This window comes from Silurus aristotelis (assembly GCF_946808225.1).
Source record: "Silurus aristotelis genome assembly, chromosome: 2".
Taxonomy (NCBI): Eukaryota; Metazoa; Chordata; class Actinopteri; order Siluriformes; family Siluridae; genus Silurus; species Silurus aristotelis.
Window position 1 is genome coordinate 33,403,689 of NC_139575.1, and position 14,467 is coordinate 33,418,155.

Here is a 14,467-nt window from a genome sequence, read left to right on the forward strand (position 1 = left end):
CGCAGCGTGGACGTCACAGAGCCGGAAAGAAAAAAAGACGCAGGACGGATCGCTCTAAGTTTTACTCATGCGTAGTACAGGGACGCAACCCAGAGGTTTTGGTGCGGATGAGCAACTTTTGAGAAGCGTTTAAAAACAAAAGTGTGGACGTGGCGTTTTTTTTGGTATTGTGATTAATGTAGACATAGACTTTTATAAAGAGAGAAAAAAAATAGCTTTTTTTTTTTTTTTTTACAAATTATTATGATATTTTTGAAAGTCGAATAGGGCAACACAGTGGTCCCTCGGAACTCGTGGGGGTTACGTTCCAAGACCTAAGTGAGTTCCAAAAATGCGTACATCCGCCACCTCTATGGTACCTTAGTGAAAAAAATCATCTAAACATTGTCACTTTAATACAAAAAATTATGAAATTTGTTAGTGAAAACAGTTTGAAATGTTATTCCTAACGTTCCTGAACATTCGGTCCCGCTGTGGATTTTAGGTTACAAATGAGAACCCGTAAATTTTCCAAACTGCAAATTATTGGGGGTTGACTGTGGTATGGAAACGCAAATACTTCAATATTTAGTGTTCTCTTTTCCATAGACCTAAAAATCTAATTCTATACGTTTTCTATATTTTTCAAAATGCATAGAAACCCTGATACATACATACATACATACATATACATACATACTGTACACACATATACTGTACACAGTTTATAAAAAATGCCATTATACAAGTCATCTAAGTATATCCCTTTGGACATTCTTGGTATTTTGAAGACATATTTTTTCTAATACTGCAAATCCAGTTATTTGGTACAGGTTTGCTCGTAGGTAAAAAAAAGTGGCCCGATCAAATAAAGATGTTCACCATTCTTATAGACTGACTCAAGAATTAACGCCACTTAAACCAGGCTCAGCGTATCGATCTGGAGTGCACTTACTGGCAATTTTCAGATCGTATTGCATTCAAAATCAATTCAGGGGTCAGAAGGCTGTGTTTGAACCAACCTCGTGGAGCACAGTGGAAAAACTGCTCGACTTCTACAAATGTAAGGACAAACAGCTGTTTATGAGTGGTCGGAATAAAGAATCCCTAGCTGTAATTTCCATCGTAAAGCGGGGACCTCTGGCTTTTAATAATCTTCCCACACTCGTAAATCCTACGCGAACGGCAAAAGGGTAGGGTAGACAGAAACCCAGAACACATTGTCTTTGTATTGTTTCATCTTTCTTTCTCTCTTTTTTTTTTTTTTTTAGGCAATGCCATTAGAAAGAGAGATGACAACAGATATTAATGGCCTTGAACAGAATGGTGTATACAGCCATTAAATCACACAAAATTACACTACACACACATAAATCACCACAAAATAGCCATAGATTAAAACTGGTGTTCTCTTGAATTACACCGTCCTCAGACACATTCAGAAAACTAATCCGCCGTTATGTAATACTTCTATATTTTGTAATGGGCGATAATCGACTCAGAGAAGAGTGACCACAGCCATGGAGAGTCATTCGGTACAGACTTGCCCATGACCTTCAAAGTGAACAAGTTTTAGAATTACAGTCCACCTCTTGCTGTCAAAAAATCTTCAGACCATATGTGGTTCTTTCCCCGTAATTGTAGGATGCAGTAGCATGAAATTTTCATTCGAATTAAGAGAACCAAACCTGTCCCAGCAAGACAATGTGGACAAAGAAAACTCCATGAAGATATGCTTTTACATAGGTTGGAGTGGAAGATCTTCTGCTTTAGAGCTCTGACCTCGACCCTGTTGAACAATTTTGGGATGAATTGGAACGCTGAGAAATTGCACCGCAGCAATCCTCCATCTTATTTTACTACCACCCTTGTGGCTAAGTGAGCACCAGCAAGATGTCCACAAGCACACATCTAGTGGAAAATCTTCCCAGAAGAGTGGAGGAAATTATGAGCAAATTGGGACTAAATGTGGAATGCGATGCTCAAAACACATACCATACCCATGACCAGGTGTCCGCAAACGTTTGCCAATACAGTGTATTAACGTACCCAATAGACATCGCAGATTTAGTAATAAGCTTTATGGTTTGTTCATGCAGCCAGAATTTACAGGAGGGTAAATGGCAAAAACTGATTTTCGCAGACAGCTCCTCGAAATTTCTTTATATGGCAAACTCTGGAATCTTTTCCAACGTCAACGTGAAAGTAATGGTCATTAGAAAGTAGGCGTGATCTTTCACGTGATGTGCGCAAAAAGCACTGCCAGGCTGACTGATTTAGAGAAGGTAAAAAATAACAATTCTGATACTTATATATATATTCTGATATATATATAAATAAATATATAAATAAAATTCTAGAGAACTTGAGCTCTGACTTAAACCCTACTGAACACCTTCGGCATGAATCAGGATACTGACGGATTACTATGTAAAGAATTTCATTAAAAAGACAAAACCATAATATAATGCCTTCTATTTTACCTGAATTGCCCCTGAAACAAGACTACCCACAGAAGAAATAGAAACGAGCCCTAAACTCGATTTAAATGCATTTCCATTCGATTTGTGCTGAAACTAAAAGCGTCTAATATGCTCCTAATATCATAGCATGATACCGATGTGACTTTGTTTTCCTACGTTGTTGTCAATTTACTCAGAGGCAGAAAGGTGCTTTCAGCTCCGGATGCCAAAAAAGCCGACACAATCCAAGCACCTTGGGTCACACATGTCTCCAAGTGGTCTTGTGCCAAGTCCAAGCTTTAAAGCAATTACTGAAATGAGGATCGCAACACGGCTCTTCAATTAAATCTATCACTTGATTTAGCAGGTGTGTTAAAACTGGAAAACCACTGGACTCTACTGGTACAAAGCAATTAAACCTGCTTTATTTAAAAAATAATAATAATAAATTCTTGGTCTTACCGCAAATCGATTATCCAAGACAGATGTAGAAGTCTTTAGATTAGAATAAAACTGTAACACTGATAAGAAAGACAACATTATATACCAGTTGAACCTTGTGCAAGCTGCATTAATGACTAAATGCGTTGTTCACGGTCACATGCTTAACGAATGATCAGGAGCGATGATGAGAAATGGGACCAAAAATATCCATTATTTCATACTCACAAATTGTTCCTTTTATTAAAAACCCCCTTTTCTGTGGATTGGCTGTACAATCTGACATTGTTACTTGTTGGATTATAGGATTACTGTTTGATCGAGATGACAATACTCTTTATTTCTTTATAATTATAAGGTAATTATACGTTTTTCCACATATAATTTTAAGTATTATTATTATTATTATTACATGCCATCCATCTCTAGGTCATGATCACCAACATCTTGACTCGATAAAAAGTACATTATATCAGTATATTATATATACATATATATATTTTTTTAGCATCGGATTCCACATTTAGTCCCCATTTAGTGTTAATACCGTCCACTCTTCTGGGAAGATGTTCCATTAGACTATAGAGTGTGGTTGTGATGATTGGTGTTTATTTAGCCACCTTGGCTTTTTAATAAAGTCAGGTAGTAGGGTGGCCTGAAATCTCCATCACAAAGGTGTTCAGGAGCAGGGTTTCACAGTCCGATTTAAGACCTTTGTAAGAGCATTAAGAATGAAATTTAAGACTTAGATAACAACATAAAAAATAAAAAATAAATAAAAAACACACACACATACGTTGTTAGAAACTGGCCTTAAAAAAGCCCTAAATAAATTTTTCAAGCCAACTATTGCAAAACTTGTACTTCCCCATAGCTAAAAAATTAAATCTGTTTTAAGTTTGTAGTGCAATCCAAGAGCAATTCGCTCCAATAACAAAAAGCTGATTGGCTGCTTGTATGTTGCTCTCATTTGTAGTCGTATAGATGTGCAGTAGTAGCAAATTATATGTAGACTAGTGAAGGAGGGAAAAAAAAGAAAAAAGAAAATGCTGAGGGAGCAATTAAATGAGCATTAGAGGTAGCGTTACATGGACTTTTAAATGATTTAAAACCCAAAACAGCAAATGTAAGAATTTGTAAGGCCTACAATTTCGATTTTTAAACTTTAAGACCCAGAGAAACCCTGAGAAGGTTCCAAAGGAGACCACTCAAGATCTTCCAATCCAACCAATGAATAAAAAAAAAAAAGTTTGCTTTGTGCACAGGTGCATCGTCATGCTAGAAACAGGTTTGGGTTTTCTAGCTCAAGAAAATCCAAAGATATCCTACACAGATTGGACACCTCCAACCTTGTAGTACTAGTTTGGATGATGAGGGTCACGAGCACAATGACACTATTCTTCGGCTATAAACCTCGACAGGCTGCCGAAGCATGGCCTCGTGTCGCACGCTGCTACGCTCTGAGCTGCCCTTAATTCCGTCTGTCTCTATGTGCCCAAACAAAAACACGCTCGTAAATGAAATCAAACGGGAGTCGATTCAAAGTTCAAACAAAAAGGTGTTGTGTTCGGAGTCGAAATTCTAATCAGTCTTCTCATATCAGAATTTCGATCTCGAAAACAAGTCCAAAACTTCCAAAACATTCGTAAATTACTATAATATATACATATACACTGTAGAATACAAACAAACACTTTCCTTTTATACGTTATTAAACACTACTGCGCTACTGTACAAATTGGTTTTCAAAAGTTTGGAATGTAGTTTGGTAACACGCCAACAGATGGCAGCACAAGGCTGCACACACAGTCTAAAGGAGCACCAACCCTTATAAGTCGGGAGCTGTGCGATTGGTGCTTTTCTGATCACGTGCGCACGCTGTCACACTTGAGTTTCTCGCCGGAAACAACGTGATCTCACCTCCGCACCTCCTGCTGACTTTGCCCTCTTCCCAAAGATGAAGGTCAAAGGTCGGCGTTTTCACACCATTGCGGAAATCCAGCGCGAATCGCAGAAGGTGCTTGCCACGCTTCGAAAGAAAGACCACCAGGACACGTTCTAGAAGTGGCAAGAACGCTGGGATTGTATTGCTGTGCAGGGGGAAAAGGTGTACGCAAAGATAAATTAAGTACTTCATTGTAAACAGAGCTACTCTCAAAACTTGATACCACCTCGTACATGCCATGCTGTTACAGAACATGTATCTCAAGTGCTGTGAATCCTTCAACCCGATTGGTCAGAAGTACAATAGCGTCTATATCCGATTAAACCAGGGACACTATAATTACTGCGGCGCTTTAATCTACTGAACTCGTCTCATTAATGTGAGAAATGAGATAAACCAACACCATTCACACTACTCGCACGAAGATGCACGCAAAAACGCACACAAACCTCATGAGATTGAATCAGACTGATCAACTAACCAATGATCGTGAAAACAAAGCATGTGTAATCTACTGTGTGCTAACGACCTCAGATAATATCACAGTTGACCAAACAGCATTTAGGTCTGATGTTCAACATACACCACATTGACAGGTTTAAATTCCAGGCAAGGAACATTGTGGGATAGTAAAACAAATGACTGGAATTTATTTTGTTTATTATTATAATTTTTTGGGATAATCGGCCAAAAAATAAAAATAAAAACAGCTTTGTGTATCGACCTAATGGCTGCCCTGATTTCTAAATATCAGCATTAGCATCAGCCAGAAAAAAACCCATATCGGTCATTCCCTACTGTTCTCTACTGTATAATTCAAATACAATGTCTACTACTATTTCAGCAACTAAAATGGAGACGCCCGTGTCATTTACGTAGCTCTAAAGCAACATTTAGGACTGAAAGTTGGATAGGAAACGTTAGATCCTCATTAAAGCATTTTCACATCAAATGCATTATATGGTGTTTATGTACAAATCAAAGCGAAGTTAATGACAGTCATTGCTATCAAAGATAATTTGTGTGTTTGCTGACTAACACACTTCTTACCTACTGAGCTACACAAGTATCAGTACCCAAGAGCTTATCAGTCACTTGACCCACTGTCTCACAGTACAGTATTTGCTTAAATGGATTGCAAAAGGCTAGATGATTGCACAATGCCCTGAAAAGGTACTCTGCAAGTTCCTTAAGAAGAGTTCTGTAGCGGGTCAGCAAGGATTCAAGTCACCACGGGCATTCCCGCTCGGGACTGAAAGACTAAACCCTGGTGAGCCGATGTAATCCCGTTCACGCAGGCTGATGTTTATCGAGCTACTGATTAAGGAGAATCAAATGGAGTCTTTTCTAATGCAAAAACAGACCAAAAAAAAAAAAAAAAAGTTTGGCTGTATATTTATCTTTCTTTAAATAATCTCCGCTGCTGTAACACAGATGACGGCTACAAAGGTTTCTTGCAAATGGTACACCAGTCTCAATAATTATAATATAATTTGGCTGTGCTGACCCATAAAAAAAAATTACAAATAAAATAGATAAATAAAAAAAAAACACATTTTCTCTGGGTTTAGTCTCAGTCACTCTCGGTTAAGGAAGACTAGGATTCTGTATTTACTAAAAAAAATTATAAGCCACAAGTGCATTAAGAAAACCTTCAAACGTGGTTATTTCCACCGTTGCCCTTTAGCTTGCATCATCTTCCCCATGACCCAGACTTCTCTAATTCTGCTTAGGCAAGAGACGAATCCTAGCGATTGCGACTTGTTAGTTACGCGCATTAATACAGACAACGAATTGAAACATTTGAGAGGAATGACTTTAAATAGCCGGTATTTAACCTCTCTTGATTGCATCCCTGTTGATGACTCATTGTGTTCACATTTATCCAAATAAATAAATAAATAAATAAATAAATAAATAAATAAATAAAGACTCATGCAGGGACCTTTTTAAATACAACTAATTAAGAAAAGGAAAAAAAAAAAAAAAAAAAAAGGATAATTCTGTGGACATATAATTTCAAAATGTGACATTTTCGCTTCTAACAGAAGAACTGATACAAGACAGAGCAGTATAGAAGATGCTAGCAGGCTACCTAACACCCACAGTCAAACATGGAGGTGGAAACTTAATGGTTTGGGGTCGTTTTGGGCCAGGAAACATTTTCAAAGTGAAAAAATATTCTGAATAAACATGGCAGCCATCTCCATGCAATTCCATCTGGACTGTATCTAATTGGAACCGACTTCATCATACATCAAGACAATGACCTGAAGCATACATCCATACTGGCCTGCTCAGTCACCTCACACCTGAAGGACACTTTTGCCAAGTTTTACAAGAGGGCGGGCAAAGTATTTCAGCTGAACGTGGAGAAACAAACTGTCCAGGTACCAAAAATGTGAAAAGCTGTGGAGGGAGGATTTTTCAATGAAAATAACATGCAACATCTGTACAGCTTGGGCCATGGACTAGTTTTTTAGGTTATGTGGTTATTTACACGTATAAAGCACTATGTCACAAGGCGTCACAAGGCAAAAAAAAAAAAAAAAAAAAAAAAAAAAAAAACAATACCACATACTTTCATAATTTCAGCCGGCTGATGATTACATATGACTCAGTTGTGATAGATTCTATGTAGAATTGTATGAACATTTGGCTGTATTTTGAACAGTCACAGTTACATAAATACTAGCGTCATCCTTTTCATTTTTGTAAACAGTGACTAAGAGCTTGACACTTGACTAAGCAACCATGTGCCCATGCAGTGAAAAGTAGCTACTGACTCAAGACTGTAGAGATCCAAAATGATGCATTATTCTAACGAACCTATAGATGATGAGGCCGTAAAAAAAAAAAAACCCGTAACACAATTCTGCTCTGAGACAGCTATTGAAGTGTGTCTTCGGGCTCCCACATGGTTCACACAGGCTCTTTTGTAAAGGACATCATGTAACACTGTGCAAATTGGTAATAAAGCATGTTACTGCTCTGCCAGAAACCAGGTATAACCCAGGGTTATAATCGCTCCAGTTATGTGGATCGGAAAAAGAGGATTGGGGACAGAGCGCGAGCGAGAGATGGAGAGAGGGAGAGAGATTATGAATAAAGTTCTCAGTCTGTTGAACTAAGATGCATTTAATGCTTTTTATAAACCCAGTAATGGAAATAATGGTAGAATTATAGACACAAACCCCACTGCTGTGGATGTTGCTAAATTTAAGAACTCACCAGTCTTTCAGCCTGTTATGTAGCAGAAGCACAATGTAGAAAAATATGCGTCTGTTGGTGGCAGATGAACCGATTTCAAAAACTGGGGACGTCCTGGGATTTTCACGTTGCAACAATGCCTAGCATTTTACAGATCGAAGCAAAAACACACAGACAGGAGATGTTCTACAGGTAGAAATTCCTTGTTCAGGACAGAGAAAGATAAAGTGGTTTACAATGAACTTGAATAACCACTCTTTCCAATCGTGGTTAGCAGACGAGCATCTCGGAACACAAATGTCAAACCTAAAGCTGGATGGGATCCAACAACCCTTCAATATTCAACAGTTCTGTAGCTCTGCAGCTCAATGAAGGATCTAAGAAAGCTGTGATTGCTACCAGAATAAGTCAAGAACACAGACAAATCCAAATTCTTAAATGTTGTGTTTTCAGCATGGTGCACAATCTCAGAGGAGACTTAAGATCTAGATGATTGTAAACATAATGATGAAGCATGTGCAAAAACCCTTAGTAATCAACTTTAAAAAGTTAAAGACCCAGGAGACCAGAGTTTTACAAAAAACTTCTGCTCCAGAAGAGAGTTGCAAAGGGACAAAGTTTTCTGTAAATTTCATGCGGGGAATGTTGGACAGAAATGATCTGTGGTATGTTATGTAGGAATGCACAGTGCATGTAGGGGGCGTGGCCTCAATAACCCTGCAGGAAGTGTGCTGTGTGCATGTGATTGATGATGTTGCAGGGTAGAAATTCAAGTGAAATTCCATTAAATCTGGTTCTTTTGATCAGGGGTTGGCAAAGATACAGGACATTGTATCTTAAAATAAATTACCAAATACCTCAAGTGTATAAAGTGTATCAAATAATCTACTGTATTTATGTATTTTAAAAACACTTTTACAAAGAAGCAAAAAAATTCTTCGCAAAACTTTCATTAATTGGCCTATTTGATCCGTACGTTCATCATTACACTGACTCAGTTGATCAAGTAAACAATGTTTAAGAGAGTCATGCAATAAATCGGACATATATCAATTAACATATAAAATATTCTCATACATAATCCCTATGATCTCTCAAAGTTTTAGTTTTAAAGTAACCTATAGTTTCATGTTTAACAGTTTGCCAATGACTAATAATTGTATCCTACTTTAGTTACTTGATGTTTGGTAACGAAGGGCTACTTTGCATCCGCATCACTGACTCAATGACGAACGTCATTCATAAGAAAACAACTGATGGCAGCTGTATTCATTCAATATAAAAGCCTGCACATTTCTTACCTTGAGCACCTTCTCCCATATGGATCAAATTTCTGTTCTAATCTCAACCAGCAAACTACCAAGGTGCCAATCAGGGGCCGCATTTCTATGAAGTTATTATGTAGACTTCTTAAAGTCTTTTTCCTTCGGCTCCTCTCATATGGGGTCACCACAGCGGATGATCTGTCTCCATACCCCCCCCCCTTGCAAAATGTCCTACATGCTCTGTCCCTCTAATAAACTCGTTTCTATTCCTCTCTATTCTCATCACTCCAAACGAAAACATCAACATTTTCAGTTCTGCTACCTCCAGCTCCACCTCCTGTCTTTTATTCAATGCCACGGTCTCTTCTTAAAGTATTTTACAATATTTTATAACTACAAAAACACAACTAAAGTATACAAAATATGAAGCCATTTTCAACTCAATCAATACAAAATATTTTATATTTGAAATACATGCATCATAATTACTGCCTATACCTGGTTCAACCAAGATTATCCTGCAAGATTTTTTTTCTCTGTTATAGGCTAACCTGCAAATTTGCTAAATTCCCATTTTACTTCTATTAATTCCCATGGAATTTTAAATCACTGATTAAATCAGATGAATCAGTTTCGAGGAAGTAAACAGTAACAAACGCGGTGTAACGACACTGCGCATGTCTGGTCCTAAAGCATCTCTGGAGGCGCCATTTTTAAAGCAGGAATGAATAACCATTACTTTTCAAGTTTAGCGAAAACAGAACAGATACGATATTTATAAAAGCCAAAAATAACCCAGAACTTGGACTTGCCGGACTCCTTAAATCAGACATTGAGGCGACAACTTTTCACTCGGAACATTAAACGTTTACCTGAAACACCGTATCCAGATGTGAATTATGGTCGGTTGAGACCGAGTGCGTCCACACGAGGAAAGCGGCGAAGGCTGCCGACATCTACTCCTATAGCGGAAAGGTCGAATTGATTTGGTCATACAACGTGACCCCGTCCGCTGTTTAGATCGTCGCTATGGAAACCGGGGAGCTCAGTAGTGCGCGAGCACTTGCATGGTCGGGTGTGTATGTGTATGCGAATAATAAATCGAACTACATTCAATAGTAGGGAGTAAATAAAACATTTTATGTGCAGACAAGCAGTTTGGTTCAGTTTGGTCTTTTAAAAATGTTGTTTTATCGCATTAAGTCACGTTAAGCATTTTTCTTAAAAAGGTCCATCAGAGAAACACGCGCGTTACAAAATTCATTGTTGTGTTCCATCATGACTTATTGCATAAATCGTCATTTCGTGTGACTGAGTTTTTTTTGTTTTTTTTTTGTTTTTTTATAAACGCTCCATCTGTGCCATCTGAACCCTGTGCGTGGTCACGAATAAACAAGAATGTGCATGCAATTCAATGCTGGCTAACGTGTCTTCTGTCTAATGCATATTCAAATCGAATTCCTCATGTGTTGTTGGTTTTCAGTGGTGGACAAAGTAAGAAAAAATACAAAAGTATTTGCCTTTAAATGTACTTGTGTATGATTTATTATGGCTAGAATTTTCTTATCATTTGTGTCACAAGACTGGTTTGCTTAATCAACTCTGTTAATGAGAAAAGACTCTAATGTTAGCGCACCGATCTATTAATATTAGTCAAATGCTGATTGATTTCTATTAAAATTATCATGAGCTCAAAACCTTCTTTTCAACTACTTAATAAAAAGAATCATGCAAATAAGACCAATGGGTGTTGTGGCCAGTTAGAGTCAAGAAGATCTTCCATAATTATGTTGCCCTCAAAATGTTCTGCTTCCTGTTGAACTGACTCTGAACTGTATGTTCCTGCTCGGTGGACACCACCGAGCCGTAATCAAAACGGAGCGCGCGCTCGACCCTGATTGGTGTCTTGCTGCGTGTTTGACCAGTTACGTTCTTATCCGCTCATAAGTAAAAAAAAAAAAAGGAATGACTGATTTCGCAAAATGTAGTTGAGTAAAAAGTCAAATATTTGACTTTAAAATGGAGTGAAGTTGAAGTAAAAGTCAGTCAGCTGCATGCACCACAGCTTTTAAAGCCTTTCACAAAAAAATGAAAAAAATTGCTAATCATTAGAAGCATAGTAAGAAAATGTGATTATGATCACTAATATATTTGACATAAAATACACAATATGCATGGTGCATATGATTCGTTTGGACATAGAAAGGGGAATAGGTTGTCACTTATGCACATTATCCCCATTAGAGTTCATTTAGAAGCGATTTGTTTCTGGTTTCACTGGTGCTCACAAGGAACACCTCAGGCTAACATCAATTATCATACATTAACATCATGGAAAAGCATTAAAACGGTATCTGATCTTCAGGATAGGTTGCTTTTCCCATTAGAGTTCGTTGCTTAGCGAGGGGGCAGGTGGGCTCGGGTGCAAAGCCGTGTGGAAATCCAGCCTCGAGTCAGGTTTCTGCTCATTAACCCACAATCTGATGACAAAGCAAAGTGCCCATGTGAGCAAAAAAGACATTGATGCTTCTGCATAACTGGCAGAGTATAGAAAGATGGATCGATAGATGGCCAAAAAACATGGCCAAAAGTTTGTGAAACCCGAAGATGAGACCATGTGTTTTTTTTTTTTTTTTAACATCGGGTTCCACATTTAGCCCCATTTGCTGTTATAATAACCTCCGCTCTTCTGGAAAGATGTTCAACTATATTTTGGCGTGCGTTTCTGGAGAGTTCATTCATCCATAAGGGAGTTAATTAACACATTAGGTACTGATGTAGGCTGCAGAGGCCTGGGGTGCATATTCATCCCAGAGATGTTCAATAGGTTTGATGTCAGAGCTCAGTAACCACTCAAGATCTTCCAGTCCAGACCATGTAAAACCACATCTTCATGAAACTCACTTTGTGTACAGGGGTATTGTCATGCTGGAGCAGGTTTGGTTCTCCTAGTTCAAGTGAAGGGAAGATTTTGTGCTGCTGCCACCAAAGACACCTGATACAATTGTGTACACCCGACTTTGTGCTAACAATTTGGAGAAGATCCACATATGGTTGTTAAAAAAAAAAAAATCAGAGTACCAGCACTTTTTTCCGTATGTCCATATGGTGTATGTTTACTGTTTTTCCAAATGCTAGTATTGAGCCAAACAGAATGGCAACTAATAACCTATAAACTAGTATTAATTAATTTTTTAACTTTGTCTTGCTTTTCTGTTGCACCATATTACACTTAACAATGCTGTAAAATAATTAATTAAAGAAATAACATTTCAAACGTTCTGCCCACACAGGTTTCATACCACCTTTAAAAAAACAAAACAAAAAAAAAAACACCACTACATGCAAATAACTTGCATAATCTAAACCAAAAGACTAGAAAATGTAGGCAAGAGGATGCACAACCTTGACTCTGAATATGAGTAACTTTCCAAGCGTAAATAAAGACATAACAGTAGTTTGAAATGAATCATGTAATCATCAGCTAAATCATTAATCCCAGTCACTTTCTACTGCAGATCACTGAACTTCCACCAACCTTTTGTAACAGAAATGAAACAAAAAAAAAAGGAAGACCTGTATAAACAGATCACAAGTAATCAGACTCTTTAGCACAGCAAAACTAGCAAATGAAAACGTCTTGAAGTGGAATTGAATGTAAATGTTGAAACTACTTTTTTGTTTGAGCCGCAGCAAATTCTTTAAAGTTCACCGAGATATAACTGCCAAAAATAAATAAATAAAAAAAAATAAAAAATTTAAAATTTAAAAAAAAACCACCACACAAATACACAGGAGGCTTAAATGCTGAAAACAATGCCAGCAATGTCAACAAGGGTTCCAACCAAGCAGAGTAAACAGCATTCCTTCACTTTCACTTGCTCATCTTTAGGGACGTCCTGATAATCGCATGTGACAGACCAGCTCTGTGATTTTCATAAAACACAAATTAATATATGCATAAGATTTTGTTCGTTATTGTGGGTGTAGCCTAATAGTGTACTTAAATTAAAAAGACATTTGGCTCAAGGATTCTTGGGCTCACACTTGGTAAAAATAAATTCTGGAAACCTGGGTCTCCCAGTTGAAGTGAAGGGAAAAATGAAGGCGTCCAAAAACATCCTATACAACTGTCTGCCCCCAACTTTGTGCTAAGAAGTTCACAAAAAGTCCCAATACTTTTGTCTATATAGTGTATGTAGGCAATAGCAGGTTTCCTGAAAGCCATATAATGCTTTAATGCAACTAGAAGCAGAAACACAAAGGAAAGACATCTTTACATAAATCACTTACACTCCTTAAGTATCTATCAAGTCTCGTTTAATTGTTCGAGGGAAAAACCTTTTACTCTAATAAATTTCACTTAACAGAATAATGAGTGGATTTTCTGGTGTACAGGTTACACAGGTTAGGCAGTATCACACCTCGCTCCTCATGTTTATAGCTGGCTTCCTTTTAGACCGACACCTGCTGTAACAAGACACTCCGCTTGCTCATGCCACAGGTGCGATGTCTGTAGTTTCAACACAGAATCAATCACCTCTTTATAGCTCTCATTGTGATCCTCCTACAACTACTTCACACTTATTTCGTAGCTCACACCAGTGGTGGTTCAGCGATGAGGGTCTAACCACTGTTGAACTCTTGAACAAGGCCATTAACCCCCTCTGCTCCTGCTGTATCATGGCTCCAGCTACCCAACAAGCGGGGAAACTGTGCTATAATGTATTAATGACAAAGGCTTTATTTAATTGTATTTTTTGTAGAAACATCTGGCTCTCCCCCTACTACGCAGAAAATGATAAGTAACCCTGAACAGTTTCTTTTTCAAAGCTGCCAGACTGGATTCCAGCACAAAAATGCTGCTGTTCTGGAGGATCGAGGCTGCGCTTGGCTGGCTGGGTGTACAGATAAACCCTAGTGCTAAAATAATATGAAAGCCAGTGAACAGGAATGCAACAATCCAGATACATATCCTAACATCTGATAGAAATGTGACAATGTAATATATGCTCAGTGTATTGTGTCTCACTATCAAGCAGATGAAATTTCATGATTATTTGATGGCAGCCAAAGCGAAGCGGACTACAACCTGGATTAAATTATCAAGAGGCGGCACTACAGAATCATCCTGTGACAAGTAACAATCAGGATTTTGCATTAAC

At 37.9% G+C, this 14,467-nt stretch overlaps 1 protein-coding gene across 2 annotated transcripts in view; it reads right to left on the minus strand.

Annotated features, from left to right (window-relative positions):
- Positions 1 to 14,467, minus strand: part of LOC310715661 (testis-expressed protein 2-like) — a 42,533-nt gene that overhangs the window by 20,309 nt on the left and 7,757 nt on the right. The gene's annotated exons all lie outside the window — the stretch shown is intronic.